The sequence below is a fragment of the Hyperolius riggenbachi genome, chromosome 9, assembly GCF_040937935.1.
Source record: "Hyperolius riggenbachi isolate aHypRig1 chromosome 9, aHypRig1.pri, whole genome shotgun sequence".
Classification (NCBI taxonomy): domain Eukaryota; kingdom Metazoa; phylum Chordata; class Amphibia; order Anura; family Hyperoliidae; genus Hyperolius; species Hyperolius riggenbachi.
Genome location: NC_090654.1, coordinates 299,401,629 through 299,413,728, shown reverse-complemented (window position 1 = coordinate 299,413,728; position 12,100 = coordinate 299,401,629). Strand labels below are relative to the sequence as shown.

At 53.7% G+C, this 12,100-nt stretch overlaps 1 protein-coding gene across 1 annotated transcript in view; it reads right to left on the bottom strand.

The window, feature by feature from the left end:
• Positions 1–12,100, bottom strand: part of HHIPL1 (HHIP like 1) — a 112,316-nt gene that overhangs the window by 39,571 nt on the left and 60,645 nt on the right. The gene's annotated exons all lie outside the window — the stretch shown is intronic.

Below are 12,100 nucleotides of genomic sequence, written 5' to 3'. Positions count from 1 at the left end.
ACAGTAATTGTTGGGGGGGAGCCCGTCCATGATGTGTCAGCAGAAGAGGAATTTGATGCGGGCTCATCATCCCAGCAGTTTGATGAAGGGGAGTTTGATGATGAGGTGAAGGACCCGGACTACCAGCGACCGGAGGGGCATGTCAGCTCTGACTCTGAGGAGGAGGAGTCAGTGGGTCTGGCACGCAGGTTGAGCATTTCAGGGATTGGCAGGAGCAGCAGTGGGCATGGAATACGTGACCCGCAGGCTGCTGCTCCATCTGTCAGTGGCACGACTACCACCAGCCGCACCACTCAACCCCAGGCCCTAACCACCACCGGCAGAAAATCCACAGCAGCATCCCGTTCTGAGCCACGTAAGGGAAAACACCAATCCCCAATATGGCAGTTTTTCCATCTGCCCTCACTGGATAGCAAGTATGTTACGTGCAAATTATGCCATGTGAAGCTGAGCAGAGGGTCTCACCCCTCCACTTATGGCACCTCCAGCTTCATAAATCATCTGGGCAATAAGCACAAACCTGAGCATCAGGAATTCAAGAGGCTGAAGGAAGCTGGCGCTGGCCCTTGCAGAGGTCAGAGCACTATAACAACCTTTGCCACTCCTGCTGACACTGAGGCCTCTTCAGGCAGCCAGTCCTCCTCAGTGGTCTCCTCTGTTCCCTCCTCAGCTTCCCGTGCAAGCCTAAAACGCCCCCACCACCAGACCCTGCTGAGTGACTCTTTTGTGGTCAGGGCTCAGCCTCCCGGCAGCCGTCGCATACGCCAGCTGAACGGCTTGCTGACACAGGCCATGTCCTCCCAGCTCCTCCCGTACTCGTTTGTGCAGGAGGGGAGCCGGATGCGTGCGCTCCTGCAGTGCGCAGCGCCGGATTGGCCAATCCCCAGCCGGCACTACTTTGCACGCAAGGCCATCCCAGCACTGCACCGCTTTGTAAAGGCCAACGTGGAGCGTGGGCTGGATCATGCGCTTGGTGCGCGCGTCCATGTGACAATGGACTCATGGAGCAGCCGCTTCGGGACAGGCCGCTATTTGTCCTTCACCGCGCACTGGGTCAGTTTGGTGGAAGGGGGTGAAGAGGAGACAGCAGCATCATCACCCCGGTGGGTGGTGCCACCCCGCAGCAGGGTCAGGGGAAGTGCAGCAGCTTCCAGCTCTGATCCGGTTCCATCCGCCGCCAAACAACCCCGCCTCAGCAGCAGCGTGAAGGCCCACCACTGCCAAGCGCTGCTGCAGATGGTCACGGTGGGCAAGAACAAGCTGACGGCAGACCACGTCTTGGCCAAGCTCCGAGAGCAAGAGAGCAGTTGGCTGACCCCCAGAGGCCTCAGAGTCGGAGAGGTGGTGGCCGACAATGGGGCAAACTTGGTTGCCGCCATCCAGCGGGGAAACCTCACCCACATCCCCTGTCTGGCCCACGTCCTGAACCTAGTGGTGCAGAAATTCCTGCACACCTACCAGGGGATGAACACTCTTTTGGGAGCGGCAAGGAAAACGGTGGGTCATTTTCGCCGCTCGGGTGGTGCCACAGCGACCCTTACAGCCGTGCAGCTGGAGCTGAACCTCCCACAGCACCGCCTCATTATAGACGTTCCAACACGCTGGAATTCCACCCTGGCGATGTTGGAACGTCTGGTTGAACAGAGGCGGGCTGTCAACCTGTACCTGGCCAGAGCCACCATGGATGCCAACTTGTTGGGGACCGGCACCACCCACCTCCCAGACATCATCCGCCCTGCTGAGTGGGGAAAAATGCAGCTGGTGTGCTTTGTGCTGGCACCCTTCCTGGAGGCCACCAACATGGTCAGCCGGGACCATGCGTCGCTGTGTGAGTGGGTGACCATTGTGTGCATGCTGGACAAGGCCCTCGATGCTCTGCTGGAAGTGGGAGAGGAAGCCTTGATCCAGCAGGAGCAGCAGCAGCACACTTCACAGTCCACCTCTGTGCAGCAGGAGGAGGATTCGGAGGAGTTGGAGGAGGACTTGGAGGAGTTGGAGGTCCCTGACCTTGAAGAGGAGGGGGCACAGCGGAGTGCAGCTGCAGTAGTGCGGGGGTGGAGAGAGCAAGATGAGGCTCCGGAATCAGAGGAGGACGACAGCACTGTCAGCGGTGCAGAATATCATAGGTCAGCAGAGATGGCAGCCCTCTTCCCTATGGCAGCGCACATGCTGCAGTGCCTGCGCAAAGACCCAAGGGTGAAGTAGATGAGTGCTCGGGAGGACATCTTGATCACCCTGATGCTGGACCCACGGCTGAAGGGGAAGCTGGCTCAGTTCCTGCCTGTAGGAGGAGACCCTGTGCGCCGAATCAGGGACTTGCAGCGGATTCTGGTTCGGCGCTTGGAGGAAGCCTTCCCCCGGACTCCCACCCCCCCTGCTGTCTCAGTCCAGCCAGCACAGCAGCAGGTGCCTGCATCCAGCATCAGCAGGCGCCCAACAAACCTGCTGTCTCTGACAAAGGCGCTCTATGCCACACCAGTACCGCTGCCTACAGAGGAGGTGCCTGCAGCAGCATCCGGCTCTCAAAGCCAGAACCAGCACCTGACCCGGATGGTGGCCGATTATATGGGGTCCTATAGCGGGCTTGACACCGACACCCCTGTGGACCCCTTGGAGTACTGGGTGAAGCACCTGGATATCTGGGGCGAGCTGGCGCAATACGCCCTGGAAGTGCTGTCCTGCCCGCCTTCCAGCGTTATGTCGGAAAGGTGCTTCAGTGCGGCCGGTGGCGTGGTCACTGAGAAGCGCTCTTGTCTGTCAGGCCAGTCTGTGGACAGACTGACTTTTTTAAAGATGAACGAGGCTTGGGCAGTTGGTGAGTTCCTGGCCCCTGTTGTTGGCAAGAGGGGGAAATGAAGTGGCTGAGTGGTAATCACTATGCCTGGCCTGCTTAACCACCCTTTACCACCACAACCTCCTGACTCCATCTTCATGAAGCCAGGTTCTTATTTTTTGAACTGTGCCGTGGTACCTGCCATGGTCAGCTGTGTAATTTTTTTGGAGGTGTCTGTGCTGTGCGAGTTGTGGGGCCCCAACTGCGGCAGTACGACCGACCGCTTCCTGGAACCTCTCCTAATTTTTTACTGTGCCGTGGTACCTACAACAGTGCCATGGTCAACTATGTAAACACAATAGCTGTGTAATTTTTTTTGGAGGTGTCTGCTGTCCGAGTTGTGGGGAGGCCCCAACTGCGTCAGTACGACCGCTTCCTGGAACCTCTCCTAATTTTTTACTGTGCCGTGGTACCTACAACAGTGCCATGGTCAACTATGTAAACACAATAGCTGTGTAATTTTTTTTGGAGGTGTCTGCTGTCCGAGTTGTGGGGAGGCCCCAACTGCGTCAGTACGACCGCTTCCTGGAACCTCTCCTAATTTTTTACTGTGCCGTGGTACCTACAACAGTGCCATGGTCAACTATGTAAACACAATAGCTGTGTAATTTTTTTTGGAGGTGTCTGCTGTCCGAGTTGTGGGGAGGCCCCAACTGCGTCAGTACGACCGCTTCCTGGAACCTCTCCTAATTTTTTACTGTGCCGTGGTACCTACAACAGTGCCGTGGTCAACTATGTAAACACAATAGCTGTGTAATTTTTTTTGGAGGTGTCTGCTGTCCGAGTTGTGGGGAGGCCCCAACTGCGTCAGTACGACTGCTTCCTGATACCACTCTGATGTTGATTGACAGCCATTTTTTTTTTGGGGGGGGGGGATTTTAAGTCCACTCCCCACATCATCAGTGTTTCCCTTTTCACAATTATGATGCTACATGCCTCATATACCCTAAAAAACCTTTTTAAAGCAATTTAAAGGCCACTTCCGGGATTAAACACGGATATCCGAATCCGATCGGATACTAGGGTCGGATATCCGAATCGGATTCGGATCGGAAAATTTTGAATTCGGATATCCGATCCGGATCGGATAGCGGGGTATCCGGATCCGAATCGGATCCGGATTTTGAAAAGGGGTATCCGAGCAGCACTGCTACCGTCATCTATTTATTCAGCTACCCTGCTATTCAGCCGCACAAACTGAACCCGGGTCTCTGAAGAGTCGCTACTATTGTTGCTAGCTAGACAGAATAGAGTGTGTTTAACCATTTTATTTTCAGGTCTGGAATCAGCCAGTCAGTGGGCTCCTCTGTCCCATGGTAACAGAGGTGGTGGCAGTTATACCCTGAAATAGTGTGTAAATTGTATTACCGTAACTCACAGGCTCCCTTCTAGTCAGTCTGCTGCCAAAATTCCAGTGGTTTCTGCGCACAGATTGCGACCACAGATTGCAAGGTCTGTGTGCTGAAACCGATTGGAAGGCATTTTGCGGTCCAGCCACTAGGGGTCCTGTGACACTCCCAATAAAATCACACACCATAATACTGTACAGGGCCAGGCAGAGAGGCTCCAGCCTCAGGGCGCAGTGTAGGAGGGGCACACTAGTGTTGGGCGAACACCTAGATGTTCGGGTTCGCGAACGTTCGCCGAACATCGCCGCGATGTTCGGGTGTTCGCGCCGAACTCCGAACATAATGGAAGTCAATGGGGACCCGAACTTTCGTGCTTTGTAAAGCTTCCTTACATGCTACATACCCCAAATTAGCAGGGTATGTGCACCTTGGGAGTGGGTACAAGAGGAAAAAAAATATATTTGAAAAAGAGCTTATAGTTTGAGAAAATTGATTGTAAAGTTTCAAAGGAAAAACTGTCTTTTAAATGTGGAAAATGTCATGTTTCTTTGCACAGGTAACATGCTTTTTTTCGCCATGCAGTCATAAATGTAATACAGAGAAGAGGTACCACGAAAAGGGACCGGTAACGCTAACCCAGCACCAGCAGCAGCAGACGTGATGGAACAGGAGGAGGCACAGGAGGAGAAGGCCACGCTTTGTGAGACACAACAACCCAGGCCTTGCATGAGGACAAGAAGCGTGCGGATAGCATGCTTTGTACCGCCATGCAGTCATAAATGTAATAAAGATAAGTGGTTCAATAAACAGGGACCACGCGGCAACGCTAACCCAGCAGCAGCAGACGTGATGGAACAGGAGGAGGCGCAGGAGGAGAAGGCCACGCTTTGTGAGACACAACAACCCAGGCCTTGCATGAGGACAAGAAGCGTGCGGATAGCATGCTTTGTACCGCCATGCAGTCATAAATGTAATAAAGATAAGTGGTTCAATAAACAGGGACCACGCGGCAACGCTAACCCAGCAGCAGCAGATGTGATGGAACAGGAGGAGGCGCAGGAGGAGAAGGCCATGCTTTGTGAGACACAACAACCCAGGCCTTGCATGAGGACAAGAAGCGTGCGGATAGCATGCTTTGTACCGCCATGCAGTCATAAATGTAATAAAGATAAGTGGTTCAATAAACAGGGACCACGCGGCAACGCTAACCCAGCAGCAGCAGACGTGATGGAACAGGAGGAGGCACAGGAGGAGAAGGCCACGCTTTGTGAGACACAACAACCCAGGCCTTGCATGAGGACAAAAAGCGTGCGGATATAGCAGCAATGCTTTTTGCCGCCATGTAGTCATAAATGTAATACAGATGAGAGGTTCAATAAACAGGGACCGGAAACGCTACACCATCCCAGATGTTCATTGGTCATGTTACTTGGTTGGGGTCCTAGAGTGTTGCGTAGTCATTTCCAATCCAGGATTGATTCATTTTAATTTGAGTCAGACGGTCTGCATTTTCTGTGGAGAGGCGGATACGCCGATCTGTGACGATGCCTCCGGCAGCACTGAAACAGCGTTCCGACATAACGCTGGCTGCCGGGCAAGCCAGCACCTCTATTGCGTACATTGCCAGTTCGTGCCAGGTGTCTAGCTTCGATACCCAATAGTTGAAGGGTGCAGATGGATTGTTCGACACAGCTACGTCATCTGACATGTAGTCCTTGACCATCTTCTCCAGGCGATCGGTGTTGGAGGTGGATCTGCACGCTTGCTGTTCAGTGGGCTGCTGCTGCATGGGTGTCAGAAAATTTTCCCACTCCAAGGACACTGCCGATACCATTCCCTTTTGGGCACTAGTTGCGGCTTGCGTGGTTTGCTGCCCTCCTGGTCGTCCTGGGTTTGCGGAAGTCAGTCTGTCGGCGTACAACTGGCTAGAGGAGGGGGAGGATGTCAATCTCCTCTCTAAAGTCTCCACAAGGGCCTGCTGGTATTCTTCCATTTTGACCTGTCTGACTCTTTCTTCAAGCAGTTTTGGAACATTGTGTTTGTACCGTGGATCCAGAAGGGTATAAACCCAGTAATTGGTGTTGTCCAAAATGCGCACAATGCGTGGGTCACGTTCAATGCAGTCTAGCATGAATTGAGCCATGTGTGCCAGAGTCCTACCAGAATCCTCATCATCCTCTTGTGAGCGTTGTGATAGTTGTTGTGATGCATCATAGTCGTCACCTTCCTCCTGGTCTGCTTCTGCTGACCATTCGCGCTGAATTGTGGAAGTCCAACGTGCACCGCTCTGGCCCTCGTCAGTGGTGGCATGAAATTCCTGCTCCAACTCCAGCTGTTCCTCCTCCTCTTCTTCGTCATAGCTGCTGGGGCCAGCGTTCCCTGAGGCGGATGGCCTGATGTTGGTACCATCACGCTGATCGTTTTCTCCTTCAGATTCCCCCAGTTGCATCATGACAGCTGTTTCCTTTATTTTCAACATTGACCTCTTCAGTAAACACAGCAGTGGTATGGTAATGCTGACTGAAGAGTTGTCACTGCTCACAAGCAACGTGGATTGCTCAAAATTTTGGAGGACTTGGCAGAGGTCCAACATGTTGGCCCAATCGGATCCACAGAAGCTTGGCAGCTGTCCGGATGCGCCTCGGTACTGCGCCGTCATGTACTGGACCACTGCACTCTTCTGCTCGCAAAAGCGGGCTAGCATGTGCAGCGTAGAATTCCAGCGCGTAGGGACATCACACAGCAAGCGATGGTGGGGGAGATTGAAGCACTCCTGCATCTTGGCGAGTGCCCCCGAAGCAGTACTGGAAGTTCTACAATGTTTGGCCACTCGTCGCACCTTCACCAGAAGATCGGCCACGCCTGGGTATGTCCTCAGGAACCGCTGAACTACTAGGTTCATCACGTGCGCCAGGCAAGGGATGTGTGTCAGCTTAGCCAACAAAGCGCGAATGAGATTACTCCCATTATCACACACAACCATGCCCGGTTTCAGGTCCAGCGGTGCCAGCCACAAATCCGTCTGTTCCTTTATTCCCTTCCAAATTTCCTCCCCTGTGTGCTGCTTATCCCCAAGGCAGATCAGCTTCAGCAACGCTTGCTGACGCATGCCAACAGCTGTGCTGCACTGCTTCCATGATCCTACTGCTGCTGGGTTAGCGTTTCCGGATGAGGTACAGCTTTGAGATGCGTTGGAGGAGAAGGAGTCAGAGAGGTAGGTGCTGCTGTTGTTATCCAGTGGGAGGGACGGCGGTGCAGCTGTTTGCGGCGTGGGCAACACCTGCGCCGTAGCAGGTGAGGAATCGCTGCCAGGCTCCACAAGGTTCACCCAGTGCGCAGTAAGGGAGATGTATCGACCCTGGCCGAACGCACTCGTCCAGGTGTCAGTGGTGAGGTGAACCTTGCAGGCAACAGCATTCTTCAAGCTTCGGGTTATTTTGCTGACCACGTGCTCATGCAACTCAGGCACTGCAGAGCGCGCAAAGTGGTAGCGGCTGGGAACCACGTAACGTGGGATGGCCACTGACATCATGCCCTAGAAGCTGTTTGTCTCCACCACTCGATATGGCAGCATTTCGCAGGCCAGAAGCTTGGCTATGCTGGCTGTTACTGCCACGGCCCGGGGGTCATTTGCTGGCAATTTCCTCTTGCGCTCAAACATCTCCGACACAGACAACTGAACCGTAGCGCTGCACACGGAAGGGCTGTTGGTTGTTGTGTTTGATGAAGACTGGGAGACCTCAAGAGCACTACTCCGGAAAGTGACAGTGTCAGCGTCGTCTGATGTTTGTGAATGTTGTGAACCACGCAATGGCTGGGCTACCGCTGCTGCTGAGGCGGGTCTGGTGGTGAGTCTGGTGAACCCAAGGGAGGCAGTGTTGCTGGTACCCTGTCCTGCCGAGTTTGCCCACAGAGTGGGATGTTTGGATAGCATGTGGCGGCTCATGCTGGTGGTGGAGAGGTTGTTAATACTTTTCCCCCTGCTCAGGCGGGTCTTGCACACCTTGCAAATCGCCATGGTAACATCCTCAGTGCAGTCTTCAAAGAAAGCCCAGACTTTGGAGCACCTGCCTTGCTGGCGATTTCTGTTTGCTCCTCTTTTGCCTCTCACTTGAACTTCCACGCTTGTGGTGCCTGAAATTGCGCGCCGCCTACCTTGTGGCACAAGGCGAACTCGTGCAGCAGTGTGTTCTTCAACAGACTCATCTGTGCTGCTGCTACGACGGCGATGTTCTCGTTCACAAACAAAATCTGGGTCTCTGTCCACATTGTCCATACCCTCCTCTTCCATCTCCTCAAACTCGTCATATGTCATTGTGGGGGGCCGCCGCCGTGGAGTAGAGCTCCCCAGAACAACCTCTGCGCAGCTCACTCCAACGTCGTCTTCCAGATCTTGTCGGCCGACCTCCTGCAATTGCAACCCCTCCTGCCCAACTTGCTCTGGGATTTGGGTTTCCGAGTCCTCCTCGGACTCGCCTTGTATTTCAGTGCGCGATGCATTTCCCACAGTTAATGGTTGTGAATCCGGGCACAACATTTCTGGCTGTTCCTCCATTGACCTTTGAAAGGTGGAAGTTTGTTGGGCTGGGAATAGCTCCTGCGAATACCCCATTGTGTCCTGAAGTAATTCATCGGACTGGTTATCTGGCAGTTGTGTGCGTGGTGTCGCTGCCGGTTGTGTCAGCTTTGTGCCCACTGGCTCCTTGTAACTGGCTGAGGACTCGGACCTCGTGCGTGATGTGCTGGTGCTGCTTAACCCACTGCTGGACGCTTGAGAGGTCATCCAAGTAATTATCTGGTCCTGTTCTTTTGGATTTGTGAGGGTTGTTGTCCTGGACAACATGGGCGGTATTGAGTGGGTTTTCTTGGGTGCTCCCCTGTGGCCTGTACGTGAACCGTCAGGGGAAACACCTCTTCCCTTGCCCCTCCCTCTTTCACCGGATTTCTTCCTCATTTCACTTATCCTTACAGTACACGCTGACTGGCAGCAGTACAGTGGCAGTACAGAAATGCTATACAGTACCACTATTCCCAGCAGCGACACAGAGCACAATGCTATACAGTGGCGGGTGAGCGGTGTACCACTATTCCCAGCAGCGACACAGAGCACAATGCTATACAGTGGCGGGTGAGCGGTGTACTACTATTCCCAGCAGACACAGAGTGGCAGTAAACAGAATGCTATATAGTGTGGCTGAGCGAGCGGTGTACTACTATTCCCAGCAGACACAGAACAGTAAACAGAATGCTATATAGTGTGGCTGAGCGGTGTACCACTATTCCCAGCAGCGACACACAGCACAATGCTATACAGTGGCGGGTGAGCGGTGTACCACTATTCCCAGCAGCGACACAGAGCACAATGCTATACAGTGGCGGGTGAGCGGTGTACTACTATTCCCAGCAGACACAGAGTGGCAGTAAACAGAATGCTATATAGTGTGGCTGAGCGAGCGGTGTACTACTATTCCCAGCAGACACAGAACAGTAAACAGAATGCTATATAGTGTGGCTGAGCGAGGTACACAGAGTGGCAGTAAACAGAATGCTATATAGTGTGGCTGAGCGGTGTACCACTATTCCCAGCAGCGACACAGAGCACAATGCTATACAGTGGCGGGTGAGCGGTGTACCACTATTCCCAGCAGCGACACAGAGCACAATGCTATACAGTGGCGGGTGAGCGGTGTACTACTATTCCCAGCAGACACAGAGTGGCAGTAAACAGAATGCTATATAGTGTGGCTGAGCGAGCGGTGTACTACTATTCCCAGCAGACACAGAACAGTAAACAGAATGCTATATAGTGTGGCTGAGCGAGGTACACAGAGTGGCAGTAAACAGAATGCTATATAGTGTGGCTGAGCGGTGTACCACTATTCCCAGCAGCGACACACAGCACAATGCTATACAGTGGCGGGTGAGCGGTGTACCACTATTCCCAGCAGCGACACAGAGCACAATGCTATACAGTGGCGGGTGAGCGGTGTACTACTATTCCCAGCAGACACAGAGTGGCAGTAAACAGAATGCTATATAGTGTGGCTGAGCGAGCGGTGTACTACTATTCCCAGCAGACACAGAACAGTAAACAGAATGCTATATAGTGTGGCTGAGCGAGGTACACAGAGTGGCAGTAAACAGAATGCTATATAGTGTGGCTGAGCGAGCGGTGTACTACTATTCCCAGCAGACACAGAACAGTAAACAGAATGCTATATAGTGTGGCTGAGCGAGGTACACAGAGTGGCAGTAAACAGAATGCTGAGCGAGCGGTGTACTACTATTCCCAGCAGCGACACAATGACTGGGGGGACCCTGGCTAGCGTGGCTGGAGCGCGAACTACCCTGCCTGCCTACCCAAAGCTAAACCCACAGACAAATGGCGGAAATATGACGTGGTTCGGGTATTTATTTACCCGAACCACGTGACAGTTCGGCCAATCAGAGCGCGTTCGGGTCCGAACCACGTGACCCGTTCGGCCAATCACAGCGCTAGCCGAACGTTCGGGGAACGTTCGGCCATGCGCTCTTAGTTCGGCCATGTGGCCGAACTCGAACATCACCCGAACAGGGTGATGTTCTGCAGAACCCGAACGGTGGCGAACACTGTTCGCCCAACACTAGGGCACACAGCTCACTCAGCTATCACTCCCATCACCCTCCTCCCTTCCAATAACCTCACCCACCATAATACTGTACAGGGCCAGGCAGAGAGGCTCCAGCCTCAGGGCACAGTGTAGGAGGGGGCACACAACTCACTCAGCTATCACTCCCATCACCCTCCTCCCTCCCAATAACATCACACAGCATAATACTGTACAGGGCCAGGCAGAGAGGCTCCAGCCTCAGGGCGCAGAGTAGGAGGGGCACACAGCTCACTCAGCTATCATTCCCATCACCCTCCTCTCTCCCAATAACATCACACACCATAACACTGTACAGGGCCAGGCAGAGAGGCTCCAGCCTCAGGGCACAGTGTAGGAGGGGGGCAAACAGCTCACTCAGGTATCACTCCCATCACCCTCCTCCCTCCCAATAACATCACACACCATAATACTGTACAGGGCCAGGCAGAGAGGCTCCAGCCTCAGGGCGCAGTGTAGGAGAGGAGCACAACTCACTCAGCTATCACTCCCATCACCCTCCTCCCTCCCAATAACATCACACACCATAATACTGTACAAGGCCAGGCAGAGAGGCTCCAGCCTCAGGGCGCAGTGTAGGAGGGGCACACAGCTCACTCAGCTATCATTCCCATCACCCTCCTCTCTCCCAATAACATCACACACCATAACACTGTACAGGGCCAGGCAGAGAGGCTTCAGTCTCAGGGCACAGTGTAGGAGGGGGAGCAGGGCAGGGTCGGGCCGAGGCAAGAGAGGCTCCAGCAAAAGGGCGCAGTGTAAGAGGGGCACACAGCTCACTCAGCTATCATTCTCATCACCCTCCTCCCACCCAATAACATCACGCCATAATATTATATAGGGCCAGGCAGAGAGGCTCCAGCCTCAGGGCACAGTGTAGGAGGGGGCGCAGGGCGGGGCAGAGGCGAGAGAGGCTCCAGCCTCAGTGCACAGTGTAGGAGGGGGCACAGGGCTGGGCAGAGGCGAGAGAGGCTCCAGCCTCAGGGCGCAGTGTAGGAGGGGGTGCACAACTCACTCAGCTATCATTCCCCTATTGTGTTTGAAGCAGAAAGAAATTAGAAAGGGGATACATGGCAGTGACTGCAAGCCAGATAACTAGTGATTAAGGTGTTGGGAGCACTGGGGTGCCTCTTATGGTGTGTACACACTTGGAAGATAAATGAAAGATATCAGACCAATTTTACCCCCTTCCATGTAGTATGAGAGCTATACCTACACAGTCTTTTCTATGGCGCTGAACTCCCCATCAGACAGAAACCCTTGCAAGATGC